The 27,416-nt window shown below is 42.2% G+C and overlaps 1 protein-coding gene across 7 annotated transcripts in view; it reads left to right on the top strand.

The window, feature by feature from the left end:
* CENPW (centromere protein W) overlaps positions 1-27,416 on the top strand; it is a 157,414-nt gene that overhangs the window by 25,072 nt on the left and 104,926 nt on the right. For 2 of the 7 annotated variants that reach the window (XR_011049353.1, XR_011049351.1), the window contains exons 4-6: positions 8,692-8,838; positions 12,175-12,257; positions 14,918-15,066. The gene's annotated coding sequence lies outside the window, so the exon portion shown is untranslated. Of the gene's footprint in view, positions 1-8,691; positions 8,839-9,068; positions 9,199-12,174; positions 12,258-14,917; positions 15,067-18,670; positions 18,758-19,881; positions 20,030-20,124; positions 20,526-20,915; positions 22,421-27,416 lie in introns of those variants that run through there. The other 5 variants (XR_011049348.1, XR_011049349.1, XR_011049359.1 and 2 more) reach the window with 5 other exon arrangements.

The raw sequence follows: 27,416 nt of genomic DNA, 5'->3' as shown, positions 1-27,416 counted from the left end.
AGTATTTTACTTCTACAACAGAAAACAGTGGTCCAAATAGGATTCAATTTTCCGTGCAGTAAAGGTTAGCTGATGAATTATTTTTCAATTGAAGAATAAAATGTGGGAAATTCTTCTTTATGAGGACTTCCATGGATGTCCAGGGGGGAAAAAAAAAGCAATAAAAAGACACTCCACTCCCACTTTTCAAAACTGCATTGTGCATCATTTGAAATAATTGGGACATCTCTGTTTGGTGTTCCACTGAAAATTGCAAAGCACCTGGTTGCTTCAGTTGAACTACTAATCTTCAGGAGGTAGGCATGGCAAAAAAAAAAATAAAATCGGTATGGTTTCTTGTAGCCACATCTAGTAGTTTGATTATATCAGAGGCCAAAACACCCCCTGTCATCCCACAAATGAGAAAGCCTTGTACTGTATCCTGGCGGGATAATACAATACCATGGAGAGGTGCACTTGGGCAGTGTGTTAGCTCTGCTAAACTGTAGGTTTCATGCCTATTTGGGAAGTTCCCTCTTTTCAATTTATTTTGAACCTGACCAGATATCTGATCTGCTGCAGTGTATGCAGTGCAAGGATCAGAAGGACTTGTAGGGTTAGGAAAGAAACTGGAGAAGAGCTACTTCAACAAGCACTGCTGCTGAAACTCATGAATCTACAGTGGCAAAAGTGGTAAATTAATCATAGTGAAGTCCTGTGCTAATTTTATGTTGTTTATATTGGTCCATGACTTATCTTTTGGACAGATAGTTTGAGTGTTGCACTGTGCATCACTGTGTAGTAGCTGAAAAGTCTCTAGCCTTTGTAGTGATATGCCACTCACCATACACACCCACACATAAGGACAGATAAATAAATTCCTGTCTTTGAATTGTCTGATCTGGGCAGTACTAAGAGTTCTCAGCTTTTTGCAAGAGGCTGACTCCTTTTTATTACTGAGGTTTATGACTTTCTATCCTATCCAGTTGTCCAGCTATGGAGAAGCATGGGGTGAATATGTATACTCTGTGCAAATGAGCTAAACCCATGTCTCAGGATTATAACTCATGATAAAAAAAGCTTCTTGCAGTGATAACTCTAAACGTCTTGTATCAAAAGTAGTGAATGGAAATAGCTACTAAACTGATTTTTGTGGTGACACAAAAGATGATGATTGGCCCACACAAGGCGATCATAAAGTTCTCTGTACATAGAACCATACATTCTATAATGATGGAACTGATTTTGCTACCACCAATTTCTGAGTAACACTCTGGAGGTGAACAGTCTCACAGCTACCATCAAGCAGAATATGATTGATGGGAATCCAGTAAGTTTGGGAACCAAGCCCCTGAATGACTCTAGTTAATTTTATGGTATGTTTATAAAGGTTGCATCATAGTGAGACCAAGGAATGAATTACAATTGCTTAGAAAAAAACCAGTAGGAAGTTCTGTTTCTTTGCAGTCTCTGAAAGCAAGGCTCCACCCGTTTGCTTTGGTATAAAGGTAGTACAGAAGCAGGACTGAGACTGAGTTATCTTTCCTGTAGAAAGAGATCACCTTGTAAGGACGGAAAAAAAGAAAGACAGAGGAGATGATTTGCTTCACTAACAAGTAGATAGTCCGTATCAAATATTAATTTATACTTTATTCTACATTATCCTTGTGATATTCTTATAGTTTCCTAAGAGTTTGACTCCTAAAGTAATGTGTGACAAAATTCAGTTTTTGTCTTCTCACTCAAAATATTTTTTTGTCTGTGAACTTCCATTGTTTAAAAATAGGGCGTACTCTGCTGAAAGTTGAACTTATGTGTTATTACTGTATGTGAGCCTTTTGAGCTAGTAGAATTATTTGCAAGTGTTTAGAACCTACTTCTAGGAGACTAAATAGAGTTGAGTAATACCCACAGATAAAGAGAACTGTTTTGTAGCAAAGTTTCTTTTGCTAATACTAAAGAAGGAACTGAACATTAGTGACTTACAAATTCTTAAGAATTAAACAGAGTAAAATTAGATGAAATGGCAATAACAGAGGGATGAAAAGTATGTAGTGAACTTTTGTATAATAGCATTACTGACATCTCTTCAGATACCCAAATTAGTATTTACAGTGCAATGCTATAAGCACCCATTTATGAAGATACCAAACCCTCTATTTTGGAAAGCAAATAATTATTTTGCTTGAGAATTCTGGCTAATCATTCATTTAAATGCTTACAAGCTATAGATTTCAGGAGAAGAATAGGTCCCAACTGCATCTCACAGAAATGAGGTGGACATGGCATGTTAACACATGACTCCAGCATAAACCTGAAATTTGATTCTTTTTTTCTTTTAACTTGGATGGATAAACCAAGATAAACTGTATGAAAATAAGTTCAGACACAAAATCTGGTCTATTTTTTCCATAAAAGATGAGGGAACAAAAAGCAGGCAGTGATGTACCTGTTGTCCTCATTTCTGGTCACCTGCAGGAGCTTGTTCAAATACTACCAGAAACATCCCTTTGGGATGTTGGGAAAGTCTACCTTTTAGTCTCAAAGGAGCAATGCTCCCTCTTTGTGTTTCCAGCCAGCTTAGGTGCTCTGCAAGTTGCTTATGGCTGTAAGAAACAAAAAGTTTAAAACCTATGGCTATTGCTTTTATGGATTTAGAGGAACAAATTTGTTAGGGGAGACTGAGAAAGATCTGCTCCTCAGTGGCCACCACCTAAACAGTTAGGGCTCTCAGCTGCGACCAGGTATCCTGGGATCAAGTTCCTGTTCCATTTGGAGCATGGCAGGGGCTTCAAGCAGCCTACAACTTCTGGCTCATCTTCACATATACAGACTAGCGGAAATTTAGATCTGCCCTGGATTAAGTGGCAGTTAAGTAGCTGAAGAACATCAAAGATGCCAAAATGTAGGTTAAGTGCGTAAACAGGACTGCAGACACCCATGTATCGTGGAAGTTCTGACCCTAAACACCTAGACTTCCTGAGTATTTAATCTCCTCAGCAGAAATGCATTGCAAAGTCTGCAGCTACCCTTGGATAAATTCATAAACTATGAATGTTTGCTACCCCAACAAAAAAGCATGTAGCCAAGTACTTGACTAACCAAGTGAAACTTTGTGGCCGTTATTACCTCCAGTTTGTACTACTATTTCATAATCCCAGAGAACTACTTGTTTAAAAACTATACAGTAAGCCAAACGTTTAATAGAATCATAATCTGCAGTCTTTGCCACCGTGCACTGTAGACAAGTGGTGTTATTGGAAGGAACAGCACATTGAGGAATTGTTTCCAGATTGTTATAGTACTTTCTTGCTCAGTTTTTCCATACAAATGCTGTATGTATGCAGTCGTCATCCTCACTTCGGGATTTTGAGATTTATAGGAAAAACATGATAAGTGTTGGGTGGAGTCCCAGTTACATGAACATGCAATAACGTTCTATGGAGTCTTATCCCAAGACTTTCTCCACAATTATGCTGATAGGTGACGTATTTATCTAATTTGCTCAAGGAGCATTTGCAAGACAAAAAGAGCTGGTATCATCATTTGTCTTGGAGGTTTTTCAAGCTCAAGAAGACAGAAAAAAGTAATTTTGACCTGAGGAAAAGCTGAACAACTTTTAGTCCTTTCTCAGAGAACATGGCTAAACCTTTTAGGGTTTGTGGAATAGGAAGTCCATACAGAAATTTGTTCTCTTAGAAGTTATTTATACCATATAAACTTGTGATTTCCTCTTTTTACCCCTCTCTATTAAAATTTTGTCACTTCTCTAGAGATGTTTTCAAATGTATGTATTTTTATTAGCTAGTGAGTGTATTTGGTTGTTATACTCCTGCTGAAGACCCTGCTTCCTACACTTCTTTCTCTTTCTCAGATATACATACAATGAGAGGAATTAAGTTTCAGAAGACAAATGGCATTTTCAGTAATAGCGAGGCTAGTCTCTGGGTCGTTTACTAATTGTAATTTTCATGAACAATAGTAATTATTCTATTACTATAGAATAATAGCAGGGCAGCAGCGGTGCAGCAGCGGTGCTGCAGCGGTGGCAGCGATAGCGACTGAGGTGAGTGTGGCGGGTTCCGCTCGGGTGGCCCTGAGTACCGGGCGGGTTCCGTACTCAGGGCCACCCGAGCAGCAGCCCCTGAGTCCTGTCCCAGGAGAGGAGGGGGCGTAGCTGGAGGCACCGTGGGAGATTTGAAGAGCCCCTGGGGAGCGCGAGCGACCCAGAGTGCACAAACAGGGGCGTGGCAGTTTGCGCAGCAGTTCTCGCAGGCAGGGCGGGCGAGCAGGGTAGGCGGGCAGGCAGGTATGGTTTCCACTCAGCGGGGCCCTAAGTCCCTTGCGGGTGCCAGAAAAGACATGGCAACCCAAACGGACCTGCCGCGGAAGCATGCGGAGGTGCAGGTGGCAGGCTGCAGGGAGTGCCAGAGCCTGGCCCTGGCACTCGAGGGTAACGGAGACCTCACCTGTGTGAGGTGCGAACAGGTCGACGACCTGATCTCCTTGGTGGCCCAACTCAAGGAGGAGGTGGAAAGGTTAAGGAGTACAAGAGCATCCCAGGAAGAGGATGGCGGGCAGTGCTGTTCCCTGCCTGTCCTGGGGAAAACGGACGGGCCTAATGCTCCCCGGGTAGTGGAGGATCCTCTTCCTCCTCCACAAGGAGCAGGAGGAGACCTAGGGGATGGGGGGGAATGGAGGCAGGTCCCTGCTCGGGGTGGCAGGCGAATCCCATCCCGACCTTCCTCCCTTCCCCACGTCCCCCTGCAGAATAGGTATGAGGCGCTGGAGCCTGAGTGTCTTCCTGAGTGTCAGGAAGACACGAATCTAGGTGAAAGACCCTCTACGGGACTACGTGAACAGAAGCAACTGAGTAAGAGGGTTGCAACCAGCTCCGAAAAGGAGAAAAGAAAAGTAATTGTTATAGGCGACTCCCTGCTAAGGGGAACGGAGGGCTCCATATACAGGCCAGACCCGACTCACAGGGAAGTCTGCTGCCTCCCTGGGGCTCGGGTAAAGGATGTTGCCAGGAGGATTCCTCAACTGGTGAGGCTCTCTGACTACTACCCACTATTAGTATTCCAGGTGGGTAGGGATGAGATTGAAGAGAGAAGTCCCAGGGCAATCAAAAGGGACTTCAGGGCCCTGGGGCGTTTGGTGAAGGGGGTAGGTGCACAGGTGATATTCTCTTCAATTCCTTCGGTGTTTGGTGAAAATAGGGAAAAGACTATGAAAGTACAACAGATTAATACGTGGCTAAGAGACTGGTGCTGTAGGTGGGATTTTGGGTTTGTTGACCACGGGGCGGCTTTCATGGCACCAGGCCTGCTTATGCCGGATGGGGAACAGCTGAATCAGAAGGGGAAAAGGGTTATGGCCCAGAAGTTGGCAGGGCTGATCAAGAAGTCTTTAAACTAGGTTCGATGGGGGAGGGGGATAAGACCAGGGCAGCCACAAATGAACCTAGGGGTGACAGGCCTGCGTTGGGGACCAGGCTGCTAGCCCAGCTGAAGTGTGTTTACACCAATGCACGCAGTATGGGCAACAAACAGGAAGAGCTAGAAGCCACTGTACAGCAGGAAGGTTATGATGTGGTTGCCATCACAGGAACGTGGTGGGATGACTCTCATGACTGGAGTGCAGCTATGGATGGCTATAACCTCTTTAAGAGGGACAGGCGAAGCAGGAGAGGCGGTGGGGTAGCGTTGTATGTTAGGGAGTGCTTGGACTGTGTTGAAATTAAGGAAGATGGTGAGGATGACAAGGTTGAATGTTTATGGGTGAAGATCAGGGGGAAGGTCGGCAGGGCGGATATTACGGTGGGAGTCTGTTATAGACCACCCAACCAGGATGAGCAGGCGGACGAGGCGTTTTACAAGCGGCTGTCAGAAGCCGCCCGGTCGCCGGCCCTTGTACTCGTGGGCGACTTCAACTTACTGGATGTCTGCTGGAAATACAACATGGCAGAGAGGAAGCAATCTAGGAGATTCCTCGAATGTGTGGAGGACAACTTCCTCATGCAAGTGGTAAATGAGCCCACTAGAGGAGGGGCCCTGCTTGACCTGTTGTTTGTGAACAGAGAAGGACTAGTGGGAGATGTGAGGATCGGTGGCCGTCTTGGGAGTAGCGACCACGAAATGTTAGAGTTTTCGATAGTGGGGGAAGTAAGGAGGGGCAAGAGTAGAACTTCTGCCTTAGATTTCCGGTGGGCTGACTTTAGCCTGTTTAAGAGGCTGGTGGACCGAGTCCCTTGGCAATCGGTCCTGGAGGGCAAAGGAGTCCAGGAAGGCTGGACATGCTTCAAAAGGGAATTGCTAAATAATCAGGAGCAGGCTGTCCCAGTGTGTAGGAAGACAAGCCGTCGGGGAAAAAGACCAGCCTGGTTAAACAGAGAACTTAGGCTAGATCTTAAGGAAAAAAAGAGAACCTACTTGCTCTGGAAGAAGGATCGGGTAACTTGGGAGGTCTATAGGGACGTGGCCAGGTTGTGTAGGGAGAAGATTAGAAGGGCCAAAGCTCAATTAGAGCTTGATTTGGCTGCTACAGTCAAAGTTAACAAAAAAAGCTTTTACAAATACATCAACAGCAAAAGGAGGGTCAAGGAGAGCCTCCACCACTTGCTGAATGAGGAGGGTAGTGTAGTGTCAGGGGATGAGGAAAAGGCAGAGGTGCTCAATGCCTTCTTTGCCTCGGTCTTTAATGTCAAGACCGGTTGTCCTCAGGAGACTCGGCCCCCAGAGCCTGAAATTAGGGATGGGGGACTGTGTGAACCTCCCGTAATCCAGGAGGAGACGGTTAGTGACCTGCTGTGCCAATTGGACACCCACAAGGCTATGGGCCCAGATGAGATTCACCCCAGAGTAATGAAGGAACTGGCAAATGAACTTGCCAAACCACTCTCGATTATCTACCGGCAGTCCTGGTTAACTGGAGAAGTTCCAGCTGACTGGAAATTAGCAAATGTAACGCCCATCTACAAGAAGGGCCGGAAGGACGATCCAGGGAACTATAGGCCTGTCAGCCTGACCTCGGTGCCAGGCAAGGTGATGGAACAGATCATCCTGAGTGCCATTACACGACACATGCAGGACAATCGGGGCATCGGGGCCAGCCAACATGGATTCATGAAAGGCAGGTCCTGCTCGACCAACCTGGTCTCCTTCTATGACAAAGTGACCCGCTTAGTAGATGAGGGCAGGGCTGTGGATGTAGTCTATCTAGACTTCAGTAAGGCATTCGACACTGTCTCCCACAGCATCCTCCTAGACAAACTGTCTGCCAGGGGCTTGGATGGGTGGACTCTTCAATGGGTTGAAAACTGGCTGGATGGCCGAGCCCAGAGAGTGGTGGTGAATGGGGCAAAGTCCAACTGGCGGCCGGTCACTAGCGGTGTCCCCCAGGGCTCAGTTCTGGGGCCGGTGCTGTTCAATATCTTTATAGATGATCTAGATGTAGGGATTGAGTGCACCCTCAGCAAATTTGCGGATGACACCAAGCTGGGTGGGAGTGTCGATCTGCTGGAGGGTGGGAAGGCCCTACAGAGGGATCTGGACAGGTTAGATAGACAGGCTGAGACCGACGGCATGAGGCTCAACAAGAACAAGTGCCGGGTCTTACACTTCGGCCACAACAACCCCATGCAGCGCTACAGGCTGGGGGAAGAGGGGTTAGAAAGAGCCCGGCGGAAAGAGACCTGGGGGTGCTGATCGACAGCCGGCTAAACATGAGCCAGCAGTGTGCCCAGGTGGCCAAGAAGGCCAATGGCATCCTGGCCTCTAGTAGGAACAGTGTAGCCAGCAGGTCTAGGGAAGTGATCGTCCCTCTGTACTCAGCACTGGTGAGGCCGCACCTTGAATACTGTGTCCAGTTCTGGGCCCCGCACTTCAAGAAAGATGTTGAGGAGTTGGAGCGAGTCCAGAGGAGGGCGACCAAGCTGGTGAAGGGTCTGGAGGGTCTGACCTACGAGGAACGGCTGAGGGAGCTGGGGTTGTTTAGCCTGGAGAAGAGGAGGCTCCGAGGTGACCTTATTGCAGTCTACAACTACCTGAAGGGAGGTTATAGTGAAGTGGGAGTCAGCCTCTTCTCCCAGGCAACTCGTGATAGGACAAGAGGACATAGCCTGAAGCTTCGCCAGGGGAGGTTCAGGTTGGACATTAGGAAGAATTTCTTTTCAGAAAGGGTCATTAGACATTGGAATGGGCTGCCCAAGGAGGTGGTGGAGTCAGCATCTCTGGATGTGTTTAAGAAAAGACTGGACATGGCACTTAGTGCCATGGTCTAGTTGACAGGGTGGTGTCAGGGCAACGGTTGGACTCGATGATCCCAGAGGTCTCTTCCAACCTGGTTAATTCTGTGATTCTGTGAATGAAACTTTTTTATTATCATTTCAAAAGATTCCTACTCCCCACTGCTTGATACTGTTCCTGTGCCTGTCAGAGGCTTTCAAGTCCTGTGTTACAGAACAACCACGTTAAAATGCTCATCTGACATCTGGTGCAACCAGCAGCCAACAGAGATGCGAAAGGGGAGGTTCTCGAAGGGGACCTGCCACCAGCAGAGCTGTTTGCTATTCCTCCAGCAACTGATTCACCATAGGAGCTTTCCAGCTTCTTGCACTGACCTGTCTTTCAGGAGGTTTCCAGACAACTTTGTTGTTTACTCTTTCAAATTAATAAATTTCATACAATAACTTAACTACCTTTGTTTTTACAGAGTTACATTTCCTGCTGAAGCTGGGACAAAGCTAAGTTAACAGGAGTTAGATTGTACTGGCCTTGGGAAGTACACAAAAGAGTAGAGCTGCCATAAAAGTTTTTTTTCTAAGATCTTACACATACCTTGCAACATCCATCTCTAGAGGTGAGAGAATAGTTTAATCTATCTTTCTGTTCATGTGTTAGCTTTGCCAATGAGAGGAAAAATAGTGTTTTTGTTGTCGTGCCTGATGTTCGATAACCACCACTGACTGCTCAGTGGCAGCACTGCCACTATAGACAGCAGCTATTCAAACATTGCAAACACACGTCATAAACAGAAAAAAGTTGTGCTTAGCTGTCCCCTACATGATGTTCAGTTTTGTGCTTTCACAGAGAAAGATCCTGAGAGGAAGAGTATGGAAAAGTCGCACTTCTCAGCTTTTTTATCAGAGTTTTTACAGTCTGGTTGAACAAACATGGGCATCTTAGCAGAAGTAAACACAGATAAAGCACATTTTGCTAGGTAAGCATTCTGCAAACCTTAATTTTTGGGTCTGTTTATACCCAATTACCACAGTATAATATCGGATGATGTCATCTAGCTTTACAAAAAAAATAGCTGTTGTTAAAAATTGTCAAATGTCTGTAAACAGGATGTACCCAGTATTACCTGGGTGTCTCCTGCCAAGAAAAGGGTTTGCTCCCAAGGAACAGGTTACAACAGTCATTAGGGCAGGAAACTAAGCCAAGAATTTTGAAAGATGTTAAAAAGAAAAGAAGCATATGGGATTGTGCAGAGTGGTCCAGGGCACTGTAACTAAGAAGAGTAAAAGAATAAAATGTAGCATAGGAAAATTAGGCTGATTTATGAGATTTTTTTTCTAATAATGAAGTTTATTAAGCTGTAGAAATTTTGCCAAGAAAAGTGGTAGAATACCCATCCTTTGGGATATTTAAAAAGAGCCTGAACAAAGCTCTCTCAGCCATAAAATAAGGAAGAATCTGGCGCTGACCTTCGAGATGGAAAAAGTGAAGAAATAACTTTTTCAATAACTAATTTCCACAGGTCTATGAGAACATAAAACTAAACCGTTAAAAAATAAGTGAGGCATAAATATTGCTGTAAACACAGGAGATTTATCTGGAAGCACTAATTGGTTGTCAATAAATCAGTTCCCTGGTGAGAAGAGAAAACTTTAAAAAGTATTTCTACACCACAAAATTGTCCTCAACTGAAAACAAACAGAAGACTTACCTTTAGCAATGTATTCATCAACTGTTACTTGAATGCATGTTTTTCTCATTTGCTCAGTAAAATGATGCTTTTTGTTTCCTAATGATAACCAAAGGAAAAGGTGATCTATGAAAAATTAATGTTACTTTATGAGTAGAAGAAGAGACTTTTGGAATACAGATATAAAGGTCTTTGTCTCTCTTCATAACAGAAGTGGACAGCCCTCATGAATTTTAGCAGTATTTGGACTGCTTAACAGTCTAAACGTCACTTAACAGTCTAGGCATCGTACAGGACAGCCACTGTGTAGAAGAATGAGATCAGAGCAAGTTTTAAACTTACCGAAAGCTGCCTCTAGTGATATGATCTCATTTTTTTTTTTCCACAAGAAAAGCTAAATGAAGGAAAAGTTGGCCTTAGAACACATCATCGAAATAAATACATTGTTAACTTTTTTAGTGTGTGGGGAACTGGTGATGAGGGTGAGATATGAATATTAGGAAAACTATGGTTACTGCAAGTGCTATGGGAATCTAAAGTCCCTTTATTTTTTGACAATGAGATTAAAGGTATAATAGCATTTTATTGATTTGGCCTTATGGAAGGCCTTCAGACACATGGATTTTACTCTGCTACCACAGTTAAATGGTACCACCTTTTGTTCCTTTCCTGGGCTTTGTGTTAAATAAAGTGCAGTCTCTCCAAAGATTTGGCCCTGCATGTCCTCTGCCAAAGGGAGAAGACCACCAAGATTTTCCTCAGCTCTGTGAGGTAGTGGTCCCAGCATGCCATTATTAATGAAATATTTTCAGGTTGTGCGGTATGTATTGAGACTATTTTGGCCACAGTTAGTATATTTCAGTGAAACAAGAAAGTACTCCTGCTGAAGTGAGTGAGTAAATTCTCCCCAAGGCTATATGCATCTTATTACCCGTGATTTCCATTAAAGAAAAAACAACTAAAAACATAACTCAAGAATTAAAAAAAGAGACTCATGCTCTTTGTCCCATCAGCCAGCCCACTATTGAAAGAGACTCCTCTGTGAGTTTTCACATCTCCAGCCTAGTGGGGAATAGAATTTTAAAGTGTTTGAAACTGTTAGTTTAATAATATTAAAAGGTTTTAAAACCACTTTTATTATGAGGTAAAGGATATTGGCTTTTCTCATGATTTCCCAGTTCCAGCAATCTATTATTAATTAAAACATAGTGTGCCACTGGCTTTTCTTTCCTTTTCCACTTCCCTCTGCTCTTTACTTTTCAGCTGGCCACGGGGTTTATATATTTCAGTGTTGAAAAATATAGTTTATTCTCATTCTTGACATGACGAGCAACCAGCTCTATCCTAAAGGGAAATATGACTGTTTAAAAATAATTAGAATAGAATAAAGTAGAGTAGAGTAGAGTAGAGTAGAATAGAATAGAATAGAATAGAATAGAATAGAATAGAATAGAATAGAATAGAATAGCTCCAGTTGGAAGGAACCTAGAATAATCATCTAGTCCAACTGCCTAATCCAATGGATTAGGTATGTCTCTATGGCTAGGCACTGATCCGAGCTGGCCGTATTGCAAAGCAGGTCTCTCTAAACTCCTTATTCTCAGACTCTTGTTCTGAATCACTCTCTGAAAGAGTCTTTCACCTATGTCCACTGTGGGTAGGACCAAAATGATGATTAAAAAAAAAGACTTGAATTGGAATGACGACAATACAGGTAAGGATTAGGAAAACCTTTTAAGACTAAGAATTATGAACAGTTAGGTTGCCTTGGGAGGTTGTGAAGCTTTCACAGAATTAGCAGCTTACAAGGACAGGTTAGACTATCGGGAAGGCACAAGTAATGGCTCATATTGTCTTAGGACAAGGAACAAGCTAGATGATCTTTCAAGGCCCTTTCCTATTTTTGAATCAACCTCTGGGCCTAACTCCCTTCACTGACCAGAGAGCAACCTGCTGATGGGGCTAGCTGCCCAAGGTTGGGTCATGAGAATGCTCCTCATACAGATCTAGAACTTAGTAAATTCTGTTACTACACTGTGTCATTAAATTGCAAGGATATTTGCTGAATGCAAAGTGTCCTTCTTATTCATGTCTAGAGGCTGATTCACACAGAATATAGCAGCCTTCTATTTCTCCCAGTTACTCCATTCACTTCCAGTTACTTCAGGTAGCAGGTATTTTTGCCAAGCAACCAAAGATGCCAGCTCTGCTGTAAAGACCTTATGGGCTTTTATGAGATTTATCTAAGTTGTTTTTTTTTTTCAGATTTCCCAAGCTTTAAAAGAAACACATGCAAAAAAACCCCGCCAAAACCAAACCTCAAAACCCAGTGTATTAAGATTGTAAAGGTAAGGATTATAAAAAATGGCATACCAGTATATTCCTGTGGAACTCTAATCCAATATTCTTTTGTATGACTTACGATAACCTTAATTTACCTCAGTCTGTAGTCTGTTTCCAGAAGATCACTGTCAGTTCAGTACATTAAGTGGACCTGCTCTGGAAATGAATCAGGCTTGAGTAGTGATTGTCTAAAAGGCCCAATCTTTGCAGAAATTGGAAAGGGCTGCCAAAACCAAAAAAACCCCACATTTGCATTATTAAGGGTTTTTTTCTGCTGCAATAAAGAACTGGATTCTATTTTTTCATCTGCAACAAAGGGATAAGATGGTGGAAATTTCATTTATCCCCAGTTCTTTGCATGTAGTTACTGCATATGTGTGACTCGTTTTCTCCGTGTCTGACTGGAGAGCATAAGCTCTGATTTGCAGAAAAGTCAAGTTGTCGTCTGTGTCATTGCAATCTCTGATCCCTGTGCTTTCAACATATGAAGAGTTATGCCATGCTTAATACATTAAAAAATTTGGCCATGGATGTCTTAATTTTGACACCAAAAACTGATGGCTTGTTTTCTTTTACATCTGTGTCTCTGACTCAGTTGCATGAAAGTAAAGTCTTTTCTAGTAATTTAGGGAGCAGATACCATAGAGATAAGAACCACAGATAAGTTCATGTCAAAGAAGGGTAGCCTTTTAAATGCAACATCTAACACTAAGTTGCCTTTTGCAGACAGATAAGTATAATACTATCTTGTCTTACCATCAAAACCACTATCTCACAGAGGGGACTTTACACAGAAATTCATCCACCTTTCTGTGAAAGAACTTATGTTTCTCCTTTAACTTGCTGGAGAACCTTGATCAATGAGCAGGTGTTTTTGAGAAGTGCAGTGAGAAAGAAAGAGACATAAGTATAGCAGAAGCTAAGTTTGCTGTCATTTCTAGTTACCAATCCTTTTGTGCTCCACCTGCAAGGTGGGGAAATTGGTTTGGGTGTTTGTTATGTTTACTATGAAAGCAAAGGTTTATGCTTAAGGAAATTAAGCGGACGTTGAGTTGCAGGTCACATAAAAATTATCCTAAACTAACATCTGTCTAGGATTTTCTTATTCTTACCCAGCTAGCAATTGTTGCCTAATATTCCTTTGAACTAAATGTACAGAGAGCACAAGGATTATTTTGCCTTTGACTACTGCAACGAGATTCAATGTGGTCTTTTAAAACTCTTGTGATAGGTGAGTGATTTGGTGCTGCTGACCATCCAGAATTAGACTCTGAAATGAAGTTTTTGGTCTAGGAGATGGGAAAAGTGGTCTCCAGCAGTATGCTGGAGTGCATGGATGCTAAGCAGTTTGCCTGAGGAAGGGCATGCCAGCGAGGGAAGCAGAACCATAGGGTTCTGACGAGCAGTTCCCTGCTACATCTCCTGGACAAGGTGGTTGTTTTGATGCTCGTTACTGAGAGCATAGAGGATAAGCTCAGTAATCAAAGGTATTTCTCCTCCCAAGGAAAAGACTTCTGGCAACTGTGTGCTAATTTTGCTTAGTATATAGCCCTACTGACTTCTTATCTGAACTGCCCATTTATGATGACTAGAAATAGAAGGGGATTTTTTTGGTGAAAATGTATTATTTTAGCAAGGTTTTTTGGGGGTATTGATTGGGTAAAAGACTTTTAGTGAGTCATTTTATAAATACAAACACACATGCACACATATTTATAAAAGCTTGATTTGAGTCCCTGTTTTCTTCTGCTACGTTCTCTCTGAACAGGACTTTCTGTAACTGTGGCAGCAATTGTGTCAGAGACGGTGGTTATCACCATCAGTGTTACTATCTTTTAGTCTTCAGAAACAGCCTTTTTTGTGAGTCTTGGCTCCGTTAGTGCCAAGAAAGCTGTATCTTGTCAGATTTCTTGGCTGATTCTCTTCTTGATGTGACCTCTCACTTTGAGATGCGTCAGTGACATTGAGTTCTAGTGCAGAGCGTACTATAAAGTTGTGGGATCACCACAACGTGACACCACAGCAGGGCTCTTTAAGCTGGGAAGATTTTCTTAACTGATGAGTTAACAAGATGATAGACCAAAAATACACTGGGACAGATTCAGTTCCATATGCTGTCCTCTCTGTGCCTCAGGAATTCAGTTGTATCTGGCCAAATGAAAATTTCCCAGCAGAAGGGAGTTTTTAGTAGATGTTAGATTGGCATGAGTCTTAATCTTACCAGTCCTAGCCTATACAATAATAATGCCAGAGACTGCAGGGGATGAGACGGGAGTGCTACTGTGCTCCAGACAATTCCAGCTGGCAGTTTGCCACCTTGAGACCAGTGTCACCCGGTGTAGGTTAGACCAGCCTGAGGGTTGCGCTAACGCACGCTGCCTCTGTGGCCAGTGCTGGCGGAGAATCAGAGTCGTAACCAGATCTTCCTGATTACTCACTTTCTCTCCTGCACTGATCAGCTCTGGGCCACAGCAATGATTTGCCTCTGTGGGCTCAAGAGTTGCTTTCCAGACAATTGTAGCAATGTTCAGTAGAGTGGGTACAAAAGTAGAGCTCAGAAGTGGAGCTGGGTAGGAAAAAGGTATTTTCTTCTTGCAAAAAGTATGTAGATAAAAAGGCCCTTATTGACACTTTTTTTTTTTTTTTTTTTAACCTTTTATTTTAGGGCACTTGCGTGAGATGTAGAAACTGTTTTGTCTGTTTCTGACCAGGAACATGAATTAGATCTTTCATGCACCCTGTCAAATGCTTTGGCTATTTTGAAGTCAGGTGTACCTCTCTTTCTTTATCCATACTTGGAATACTGTTCAACAGGTGAGAAACTTCCTTCCTTCCTTCCACTAACAAAATAGTTCAAATTGTGATGTTTCTGCTGAAAACTTAGATTTAACTAAAGCAGCATGTTTCAATGTGTGCACATAAAAATTGTCTTGTTAAAAAAAAAAATCCTGACTAGCTCTTATTTGAAGATCTGGATTCTTCTCTAAGATCTAATTTATCCCATGGCTCCTGCCAAGTTGATTTTATTCCAGCTATACAAAAGAGTGTGCAGACTTTTCTCTAAGTGGAAGAGAGATGTTAGTTACTTTTTATTATTGTGCACTGAGTGCTGAAGCAATCAGGTTTATCCTTTCAATTAAGAATGTACACAATCTACTGCTGTTTGCAGCACTGGAAAAAAGTGAGGAACAAACTTCAGAAGCTTCCACTTGTGATTTAGATAACTATGATATATACTGAGAGGAGAGATTGCTAATCTCAACTTTTTCCTTTCTTTCACTGAGTCCCTTCATCCAGGGTGACTCAGCTCCTTCCTGCCTTCCTTGTCACTTTCCAGTGTGTTGGTGGAGATGCTTGGGCTTAGTTTGTTTCTGCTTCAGGCATCAAGATGTCTTTTGGTCCCTGGTTCTGTGCAACAAGAACTTGGCCTGTCCAGTCCAGTACTTTTTTATCTGCTTTAAAATCCCATGGCTCTTTTATTTCTATATATAGCACACATTTTAGGGCATACACAAGCCTTAGAAATGGAGGAAAATAAGTGTTTGACACCCCAGAGTTTATACAGTCTCACAGTACAGTAAGCATCACAACCTACTTCATAGGGCCAGTAAGTCAGTCAGTGAGTGAACTGAGCTGGAATTTCTGCATCCATCAGCAAAACAACCAGGCATGTCCTGAAGAAGAGCTGTGATAAGAAGGGTACCAACTTTTCTCTGCTGTAGTTCTCCAAATGAAGGTATTAGGTATTATTCTCCTTCCCCTCAGTATGTAGGAGAACTTGCTGTGCTGTTCAACCCAAGACTGAATAATTAATGTGAAATATTCATGCATCAGCTACTTTTGTTTTTATAACACCTAGCCTAAGGCTCTATACTTCTGAACCCTCAGTGGGCATTGCAACAGTAGATTCACATGTCCATCAGAAATCTAGCAAAGTTTGTTGGGAGTCCTTTTTAACAGATCATGATTCAGTCTCATGTTTAATGTTTCTTTTTTGGACATGTAGAAGCTGAATAAATAGTGAAAGGAATAGTGCAAAGAGTTATTGATGATAGTATCACAAACCAACAACAAATGGGAAATAGATACTTTAAACTAGAATTTTGTCCTAAATAGAGCTATGTAGAAAAATTTATGCAGAGTGAAAAACCAGAACAAATTCTAGTTTCCTGAAGAAATTTTACATTGTGTTTCATGCAACTGAGAAACATCTGTACAGCTGTTTGTTTCATGAGAGGGAAATTGTGCTGTGTATGAAGCAAAGTGAGCCTAGAAGCTTTCATTTGGTCATTCTGAAAACATTTGCTATATTAAAACTATCGAGTCAGATCAAGCCATTTTAGCACCATACACCTAGGTGAAGTCTTAGGTGAAGTCTGGATGTCAAAATCCAAATTTCTGTCTTACAAACTGAAAAATTAATTGAATTTAATTTTCTATATTTCCAGAACTACCCCAGTCCTGACAGTTAGTCTGCTTAACTCCTAACTCACATCTGTGCCTCTTTGGGGAAGAGTTAAAATGACAGCATCTATATTAATAAATTAGACTGTGTTGGGAATGTTCCTGGACATGATAACTCAGTCGTCTAACTGTTAAATTGTTAGAAAGGTTCCTAATATGGTTTTGACCTGGACCAGCTAGCACTATCCCAAACAATTGCTGAGTGCAGTGAGGATCTCCAGAGGCCAAAGGTCATTCAGAGATCACAGGCAATTTGGCTGCCGCCAGCATGTTTTGGAAGATGACAATTTAGGAGTATGGATGTAGGCTGCTCCATGCCAGTTGGACTCGGTGACAGAAAACAGTCCCACGCTCATTTAATTTAGTAGCATAGATGTATGCAATGTGTTTTCTATGTGTCTCTCAGAGAGGCTTAGTTTAGTCGGTGTTGTTGAGAAAACTAAACACTTCCCGAAGTCGGGATCTTCAGAAAATGAAGGTATTGTTGACTCTTTATGTCCACGATGTTTCATTTTCCCCTCTCCCACAAAAATAATTCCCACTAGGTTATCCTGGTGTAAAATACTCAGTTGTTTCCTGACTGAGCTCCTAAGGGAATACCAGTCTGCATTACCGAAAATGTTACGACACAGCACAACCCTCAAACCAGCCTTTAGGGGAAGAAATTGGGATGCTGAAGCTGAAACAGTCTTCATCAATTTTTTTTTGGAGAAGCATTCCAGCACAGAGAATTTGTTCCATCTAAGCGAGAACATAAAGGCACGTAGGCAGAAATCTGACATGTAGCCTAGTGAAAAAAAAATCAGTTTGTGGTGGGAAGACTGGGGTTTCAGGCCTTGCTTCCAATATCATTCCTCTATTTTTGCAGTCGTTGGGATGTAGGATGGATGCTCAGGTCTTACTCACCTAATACAAACCTTGAACATGTAGGAGTTTCTCTTACCTTCAGTAACTTTGTAGCTCTGGCTATGAGTTAGATGTGAAGCTCTATCCATCTCTATTTCACTGAAGAAAAGGCTCCTTCACAGAAATAAGTAGTAAGAGGAGAGTGGTATGAAGTCAAATATGTCCAAAACCTCCCAGCCATAGCAGGCACTGTGCTGATTTCATGGTAGAGCTGTTCTACTTTGTGTTATTTGCAATGAGGATACTGTCTTTTGTAGATCCATTGGCATTTATATATAGTTTATATCAGCAATATTTTTCTAATAAATACAGCTAGGAGTTCAACACTTGACCCCTGCTTTTACAACTCAATTTAATCACAGTTGCTTTTGTTTTCTTTATCCATGTTGGTCTAAGGTAGATGCTGAATGTCTATATCCAAAATTATAATTAAGTACTACTGCTTAATAAAGAATGTGTGAATGTCACAGACATATTTTTCAAATTTATGTTTTTTAAATATTTAGAAAATATTTTTCATATTTTAAAAGAAGAATTTAAAATTTTAAAACCTAAATTAGGACTTCACATGACTCGACCGTGTTTTCACATGCAGTCAGGAATTTGCTATTTGCATGTATCTTTATTGAACAAATTTGTCTTTAGACTGTACAGCTTATTTTTTTTAGAGTGATCCAAAGCACCTGCTATGTTGAAAATTCAAACTGTAGATGCCCACAGCAGTTCAAGTGCATGGGTTAACATACCGAAGCCATTCACCTTGGAATACTTTATGTATAATTTTAAGTTATCTTGTTTAATGGAATCTTGGTTTGTCCCATACAGCTAAAGCCTGGAAAGAACACAGCTTGCATTATGTGTTATTCTTTCCAGTAGACTTTTAACTCATACAGCTTGGATGCAAACAAAAAGCACAACCCAATCAGTACAGAAAAATGAGACTAATTTGAAGCTACGTTTCTTTAAATAAAATTTGCCGTGCCAGCTGTACATCATGTCATACTCTTCACGACACGATAGCCTAATGTGTACTGTCTGTATCTTTGAGTTTGACCCAGATGAAGCTGGTTGCTTAGCTGTGGCTGCAGGGCCCCACGGATGGGCCAAAATGGACAATAAACATGCATCCCCGGATCCTTGGTTGCTTGAATGACTGTATCATTGGACCTTTCGTTTGAGAAGGAAAACAAATTCTCAAATAGTGTCTCCTGGATTTCTTCACCCAGCTCTGACTGCAAATAGTAATAAATTCATGTATTTACTGCATCACTGAGGCCCACTTTAATAAGTGTTTACTCTGTGTTTCCAAGAAAAAAAGTTGTACAAGTGGTTACTATGGCAACCACTGGCTCAAAAAAAGCATTTAGCTTCATAACCTTTTGATTCTCATTTTAAATTATCCTCCCAGATTTTGTTCTAGTCTTAATTTAACTTTCTGTGTCACAGTCATAGGCTGGGAGAGGATTTCTCTACTGAGAGAAATGCTTCAGTCTAAAATGCAGTACATTTTGTACATCTGCGGTTGCAGTCATGTTGCAGGTGGTGATGGGTGTGTTACAGTCTCTGGGTACACAGTTTTTACCTTCCTCTGGTCAGATGGGATGCAGAGGCCGTGATAGTTATTGGGATTAAAAAGAAAAGGAACTGAATGTCTCTAGCAGACATCTATTGAGTATTTTTTCTCCTGATGGTAGACTGTAGAGCATTTGAAAATCCTCTCTTCAGTAGATTGAATTTCTTTGAATATCAGTTCTGTGCTAACTTGCAATGTTTCGGGGATGTGACCTCACAAGCACTAGCCCACTAGCCCTGAAACAAAACAAAGTCAGGAAATCTGATGGTGAGCAAATATAGTGCTGTTTTTTAAAGGCATACATGGCTTCCCTATTTAGTTCTTAAGCCAGAACCCATGTTTAGGGCTAAGTGGTTCTATCCTTGCTGGTGATCAGTAGCTCTGGTCATGGCTGTGTCCTCACTATAGGTCAACAGTTGAAGTACTGCTTGGTGATCCAGGCTCCCTCTGTTGTCTGTTCTCTTCCTGGAAATGCCTTTAGTCTACACCCTCTCATCAGTGAATGACATGGACTCCTCTTACTCCTTTATGGACCTATTTTACTGCTGACTAAATCCAAGTCACTGTTGAGATACTACTGACCGAGAGGCAGATTATTCCTCTGAAGAGATGCACTTCCCTTGCTGCACCCATTTACCCCCGCTTTCTTGGATGTCTTTACTATCCTGTCTGTTTTCATCCTACAGCTAAAGTCTTAGCAATCAGGCAACAAGGAGACAGCATAAGAGTTTGTCTTCTCTCCCTTGCTATCTATGCACTGGATAACTACAGGAAACCAAACCCCTGGCTCTCCAAAGCAGTTTCTCTGAAATCACTGGTACTGCCTGAGTGAAGGTCTGTAGAGTATGCCCCATATATGTTTAAAAAATCAGATAGTTTCCTCTCCTCTATATCCTTTAAAAGATCTCATCAAAAGCTTTTCCCAGCAGATTCCCCCTCCAATGAGCTCCTAGTGAGCTTTCAAGAGCCAGCTCCCTTGGCATATGAAAAACTACTCTGAAGCCATTGCCAAAAGATCTGCAATCAAACCTTTATCAAGGGTCCTTCACTGACAACTTCTTCTTGAATCCAGCAGGCATGGACCCAAGCCCTTCCACAACCAAGGACTTGCCCAAAGGGAATCTAGGGTAGTAGCAATAAGAAAACAAGATGAGATTCAGGCAGTCACATACAACCTGAGTAAGTGAGGGCTCTTCTTGTTGCTCTGGAGGAACACATCCGCATAAGGTTTTGTGTATGTATGTATTTACTCAAAAATTAACAACTAGCCTCTGCTGAGGTTTGTTTTCCACACTGGGAACATATTGATATCACAGCTACTAAACCAAAAATGCTTAGGTAAAAACAATTATTTTTATTAAGTGACAGTATTTTCATCATCAAGCATAATAAAGAGGTACTGTCAACACCATACCTTTGGTAGAAAAATAAATCACATTTATCTCTGCAAATCAGAGCAATATATGGGTCAATGTTTCAATAAAAATGACTTATTGAAGGTCTGTCTGGTGCAGGTTGATGATTTTCAGATTTTAGGACTATGATCCCCTCAAAAAACAAAGAGTACAAAAAACAAAAGGTATTGAGGAAAAAATTGTCACTGCTTTCACAAATATCTTGTCCAAAAACATGACTAAAATTACAGCACACTTGGGCTAAAACATAGTGTGTACACATATATTTTTATATATATATAATGCTATATGTACCATAATTTTAGGTTGTGAATAAGATTCCTGGAGCTCAGCACCCTCATCCGCACCTGCCTCACATTTTGACATGAAGCTGCTCTCCCCACGTCCCTCACCGTGTCCAGCTGGCGGGGCAGCCCTCCAGCCTGGAGAAGCAGGACCCTCTGCCACGGCTGCGTGGGGAGCTTGGGACCCAGCCGTGCTTGCTGGTCACAGCTGTGCCAGGTCCCTCAGCCCCCGTGCCTTGGAGACTTTCTTAATGAAGTTGCCCAGGCAGTAACAGCTTGATTTAAAATACACGGATAATGAAATTAAAGCCACCATGGAAGAAAGTGGCTGGCTGGATTTACGTGTCAGAAGCTAAGTCAGTTATATTCTCAGTTTACGTGGAAAAAAAAAAAGGAAAGCAAGAAAGCATGGCTTGCCACCTTTGGAAACAATTTGCCCTCCATACTCCCTGGTCAGCCTGCCAGTGAGGCAGCTAACTTTGCCAAGAGCATTTACACTCTAGTCATGTTCGGAGGTGTCCGCTCAATCCAACGCAGATTTCACCCACCCCCCTTTTTTTTAAAACAATCCTCCACGCACATATATGCGTAATACTACATGGACTCACTGTTTTCTCTGGGAAGTGAACTTCCGATGCAAAGACCACCTAATAGTAATTGAGAACTGCTTTTTGAAGGCTTAGCAATCAAATCTGGACACCAGCTTGCTCACACAATGTGCTTTGGCTTGTGTTGCCTCATTTAGGTCAAGTTTTGGGGTTTTTTTAATCGTGCAAACAAGTTTTCATTTGCAAGAAAAAACCTAATTATGATCAGATGTCCACAATTACCCCATCACAACCTAATTAAAATCCTTAACTATATATAAATAAATGGGCTCAGTGCCCTGATCTTTCCATTCCTGCACAGTGGCTAGGCAGCATGCAGGCTGTAAGTTTGCAGCACAGGGGTGGTGTCAGGTCAGTCCCTTGGGGGTTACGTTTCCTAGAGAGCACATGACAGCATGGAGAGGTGGAGAGTGGTGTATGTGGGTGTGGTGGGGGCAAGGTGCTTTCTGAGCAGAATTGTTTAGACCTGAGATGTTGCTTTAAAGTAAACCTCAGCCAATAGTTATCCATACATATGCATTTGTCAGGACTTACCACACAGATAAATACTCAGGATGAGTTGGTTAAAAGATTTTCTTGGAAACAGAATATCAGGATAAAGAAAAAGAAATTTTCGATGTTTCTTCTTTTTTCCAACAAAATTAATTTGAAGAAATTAATTGTGATTGCAGGTCACTTCATAATTGGCTTCATTGGTGCAGGCGGGGGGGAATAAGTGTTAGTGGGATTAATCTCAAAGTATATGCCAGGCATTTGTAGGGACATTAAGTGATTTTAACTCTTGGGAAAGATGCTACTAATTGAAAGAAAAACAGGTGCAGACAGAGAAAAGGAAAATTTATATCTCCTTGTAGCATCACCTCAGCCCTTTCCTGTGTCAAGTTGGAGATACCACCAGTACCTTAGTAGTGAGTTGGTTCTGTTTGTCTTTGTAAAGGTTGTTAAAATGACCTACAAAAGCAGACATGACTTTCTTGCACTGAGGCACTTACGTGATTTGCTATAAAGCTATTCGATGTTAATGCATTTGCCACTATTGATTTAGGCAGAATATGCTTTTTTATTTATATGTATGTATGTATACAACAAATAATAAACAACTAATACCATATACTCAGTCCCTAAAATTGTCTATTTGGGGAATGCTGTTTATTTTGTGAATTAGTGGATGTTATCAGCATTTATTGTATTTTTTTATATAAAAACATTAGATTCTTAAGTGTTAGTACATCTAGTTTAGAAGGGAAAAAAGGAAGATTGGTATTAAGATATCCTTTTAAAATTGTGTTTGCCAAAGGAAAATGAATTAAGGATCCTGGAAAATGTTTCAGCCCCTTTCTTGTACCATAATCTAATCCTGAAGAACGCTCTTTGATTCCCTTCTATAATACTTTGTGTTTTTTCCCTCTTGTTATTTTATTTTACTTATTCCCACAGCCAGCTTCAAATGACCTCAAGAACACAGGGCAGCTAAAAGATTGCTTGAACTTCTTAATACTTTTAATCCTTACTTGTTATAATTTGATTACTGAGACAGATTTTCTCTCTGGGCCTCATATTAAATCACTTTCAAGTTGAAACAAACCAGAAATCCTTTCAACTTAACAGAGCTTGTATTCAATATGAGCACAGAGACTATAGGATGTTGCATCGCATGCTTCCTGAATTTTAAATATAAGGAAAGCAAACTTCAATCAATGTTACATATGAATTTACCTTCATAGAGTATCGTATTTTTCAAAAGCAAACATGAGTAAGTATAGTTTTTGAAGTGCATGTATATGCATGTGTGTAAATGCATATGTGTCTATACAGAGGCAGATATATATTTCTGTGCAATATATATAACTTTGCTGATAATATAATCTTTGGAACTGAAAGACCTTCTTTATTGTAATAAGAATGAGTCCCTAATAGGTGTTTCTTTCATGAAACTCATTCCTTACCTCATCAACTATAACAAAAAATACTACTTTTTTCCAGGACAGCTGTTCAATTAACTTCATAGTATCATTTAAAAGTGATACATTTCTAATTTTCTTTGGAAAAATATGGTGAAACAAGAAGACCTGGAATTCACCAATAAATAGGAAATTTTATAGTGAAACAGTGGTGACTTCACAGTGGAAAGTTGATAGTTTTGTTGTCAAGTTTTGTTCTGAAGCTTTTGTACGAAAATGTTCTGAGAATGCGAGTTTTGCCTATTCAGCTTCCCCAGTTGCTCAGGACAACATGAAGTACACTTTACCTAGCTTTGTGATACTCAGAGGCAGTGGGTTTGCAACTCAAGTGCTGATCTTAATCAAAGTTGCATTCTGCTAAGGAAAGGCCGAGGAAAAGAGGTATCCAGGAAGGGGAGAATTCAATGAAAAATTAAGGGGGCTCAATTGCTGGAGCAATACCTGAGGAAGGGGAATGTCAGGAGTTGAAACTTCCAGCAATAACCTGTAGGTAAATTAGTTTTAAGGAGATTAAAAAGGTACTCAGTTAAATATCACATGAAGATAAACTTTAATTGCGTGCTCCTGTCCCTTGGCACAGCCTGCCTTGTCTCACTCTGACTTCCTCCACCACCACCCTCTACTTCTGCACAGGCTCTGGGTGCAGGGGAGGACCTAGGCTCTTGGTGCTGATGACCACAGAAGCTCAGATCATTGTCTCACCTATTGAAAATCTAGTTTTAAAGAAACATAAATCTGTAGCGAGAACCTTAAACTTCCAATAAACTGCCTGGAAGCCGAACATCTCCCCCTGATGCTGAGGGCACTAATACAAAAGGCTCATGCTGCAGTGATATTCAGGAGGGCAATGCTGCCGCGTTACTGCAAGGTACTCTCCTGGTCATCTCTGAGCTCATGCTATAGCTGTCGTGGCTCGCTCTGCCTCTGAAGACTGGCTGTAATCACAGAATCACAGAATCAATCAGGTTGGAAGAGACCTCTGGGATCATCGAGTCCAACCATTGCCCTGACACCACCATGTCAACTAGACCATGGCACTAAGTGGTTTTTTCCACTTCTTAAACACATCCAGAGATGGTGACTCCACCACCTCCCTGGGCAGCCCGTTCCAATGTCTAATGACCCTTTCTGAAAAGAAATTCTTCCTAATGTCCAACCTGAACCTCCCCTGGTGAAGCTTCAGGCTATGTCCTCTTGTCCTATCACGAGTTGCCTGGAAGAAGAGGCCGACTCCCACTTCACTACAACCTCCCTTCAGGTAGTTGTAGACTGCAATAAGGTCACCTCTGAGCCTCCTCTTCTCCAGGCTAAACAACCCCAGCTCCCTCAGCCGTTCCTCGTAAGTCAGACCCTCCAGACCCTTCACCAGCTTGGTCGCCCTCCTCTGGACTCGCTCCAACACCTCAACATCTTTCTTGAAGTGCGGGGCCCAGAACTGGACACAGTATTCAAGGTGCGGCCTCATAAGTGCCGAGTAGAGAGGGACGATCACTTCCCTAGACCAGCTGGCTACACTATTCCTACTAGAGGCCAGGATGCCATTGGCCTTCTTGGCCACCTGGGCACACTGCTGGCTCATGTTTAGCCGGCTGTCGATCAGCACCCCCAGGTCTCTTTCCGCCGGGCTCTTTCTAACCCCTCTTCCCCCAGCCTGTAGCGCTGCATGGGGTTGTTGTGGCCGAAGTGTAAGACCCGGCACTTGTTCTTGTTGAGCCTCATGCCGTCGGTCTCAGCCTGTCTATCTAACCTGTCCAGATCCCTCTGTAGGGCCTTCCTACCCTCCAGCAGATCGACACTCCCACCCAGCTTGGTGTCATCCGCAAATTTACTGAGGGTGCATTCAATCTCTATGTCTAGATCATCTATAAAGATATTGAACTGCACCGGCCCCAGAACTGAGCCCTGGGGAACACCGCTAGTGACCGGCCGCCAGCTGGACTTTGCCCCATTCACCACCACTCTCTGGGCTCGGCCATCCAGCCAGTTTTCAACCCATTGAAGAGTCCACCCATCCAAGCCCCGGCAGACAGTTTGTCCAGGAGGATGCTGTGGGAGACAGTGTCGAATGCCTTACTGAAGTCTAGATAGACTACATCCACAGCCCTGCCCTCATCTGGTAAGCGGGTCACTTTGTCATAGAAGGAGATCAGGTTGGTCGAGCAGGACCTGCCTTTCATGAATCCATGTTGGCTGGCCCTGATGCCCCGATTGTCCTGCATGTGTCGTGTAATGGCACTCAGGATGATCTGTTCCATCACCTTGCCTGGTACCGAGGTCAGGCTGACAGGCCTATAGTTCCCTGGATCGTCCTTCCGACCCTTCTTGTAGATGGGCGTTACAATTTGCTAATTTCCAGTCAGCTGGAACTTCTCCAGTTAACCAGGACTGCTGGTAGATAATCGAGAGTGGTTTGGCAAGTTTATCTGCCAGTTCCTTCATTACTCTGGGGTGAATCCCATCCGGGCCCACAGCCTTGTGGGTGTCCAGCATTATGTCACAGTAGAGATCTATTCGAGCTAAGCTGCTTCCAGAATTGAGGCTGTATTTGCTAGTGATGTCTACAGCTGCAAGAGAAATGCAAATCCCTGCAGCCCTATGCTCTCATCTTGGCAGAAGAAAAGGCCTTTCACCTTTAAAATACATTACAAGAAATGGGCTCAGATTAAATCCCTTAATTCAAAACCGCTGAACTCTCAGAATGATCGAATCCAGACTCAGTCTTTGCTGGTTGGGCCCCTCACTGATACCTGTACATCACTTATAAACACACACAGGTGCTCTTTTAAAAACGAGGGAATCTTAGGTCTGTTAATGAATATACTGTTATACCTTTTAAAGGATTTCCATCCACACATAAGTTGCATCAAGACAACAATAAGAAGAAAAGTCCCTTCTTAAATGCTAGCTATGTTTATTATGTTTCTGTAACTTAAAAACAGCCAAAGTATTCCCTTTGAAAATCTGCAAGCATAAAAATTGTTTCCAGGCTGGAAAATTTTATGCCAAGTTCCTTCTGCAGTCTAAAATTTAGAAAAAAAGGAATTTTAATTAAAGCAATGACCAGCTGTTGCGTTTAATGGTATTGGTGCTGCTGTCATTTATCTATTGGGTTTGAACTAGGAAAACTTAAAGGAATTAATGACTGCTAACTCTAGGTAATAGACTCAGCAATTTAATCTATGTTTATGGATCCAATCCTGCAGTTCCTTCATAAGCAAAGCTACTGTGAAAGTCACTGGATTTTTGCTGGGTTGAAGGCAGATAACTAGGCTTAATATTACTTGTTAAGCAGAAAAATCTAACTTTCTGAATATCTAAAAATTACTGAAATGTCATCTTTTTTCAAACCAAGCTGGCTAATTATTTTACTGTTAAATATGAATGTACTTCCCCTGGTTTTGTGAAGCCAGTGTACTTTCACTTGGGATACTAAAATTTAATTAGAGACTATTCTTTGTTCATCTTCTATACATGCCAAAGAGCATGACAAGCATTTCCATGCAGGAGCCTTCTCCAGTCCCTTTGCCCATGAGTAGCAGACCCACAGCTGGAGTATTGCTGTGGTGTTGGAAGGTACCTGAGTCAGACCAGTAAGACTGAGAGCTGCAATCAGCAGCAGGATGGCTGTGTTTGTGTGGCTGCTCCAGCTCATCAGGCATGCCCAGTGGGAGCACTGATTACCCCCTCTGTGCTCAGAGCCATGCCAAACCATGGACAGGCTGCTGGCACCTAGCTAGCACCTCGCCAGTGCCCTGAGCCCAGCTGAGAATGAGAGTCACTTTGCTCAGAAGTAGCCAGGGTCACTATTGTACAGAGCTGAAATGTATGGTACACATATGCCCATAGGTACCTACGACCCAACTAACTCCTACTTTTGACCTTTAACTTCAATGATGTGCCCACTCTGGTGCCTCATAATGCTAGTAGCCATAAGAGCTGTCACTGTCTTTGTT

This window comes from Nyctibius grandis, chromosome 1 (assembly GCF_013368605.1).
Source record: "Nyctibius grandis isolate bNycGra1 chromosome 1, bNycGra1.pri, whole genome shotgun sequence".
Classification (NCBI taxonomy): Eukaryota; Metazoa; Chordata; class Aves; order Nyctibiiformes; family Nyctibiidae; genus Nyctibius; species Nyctibius grandis.
Note: the sequence above shows the minus strand (reverse complement) of the source record. Positions and strands in the feature narration are given on the sequence as shown.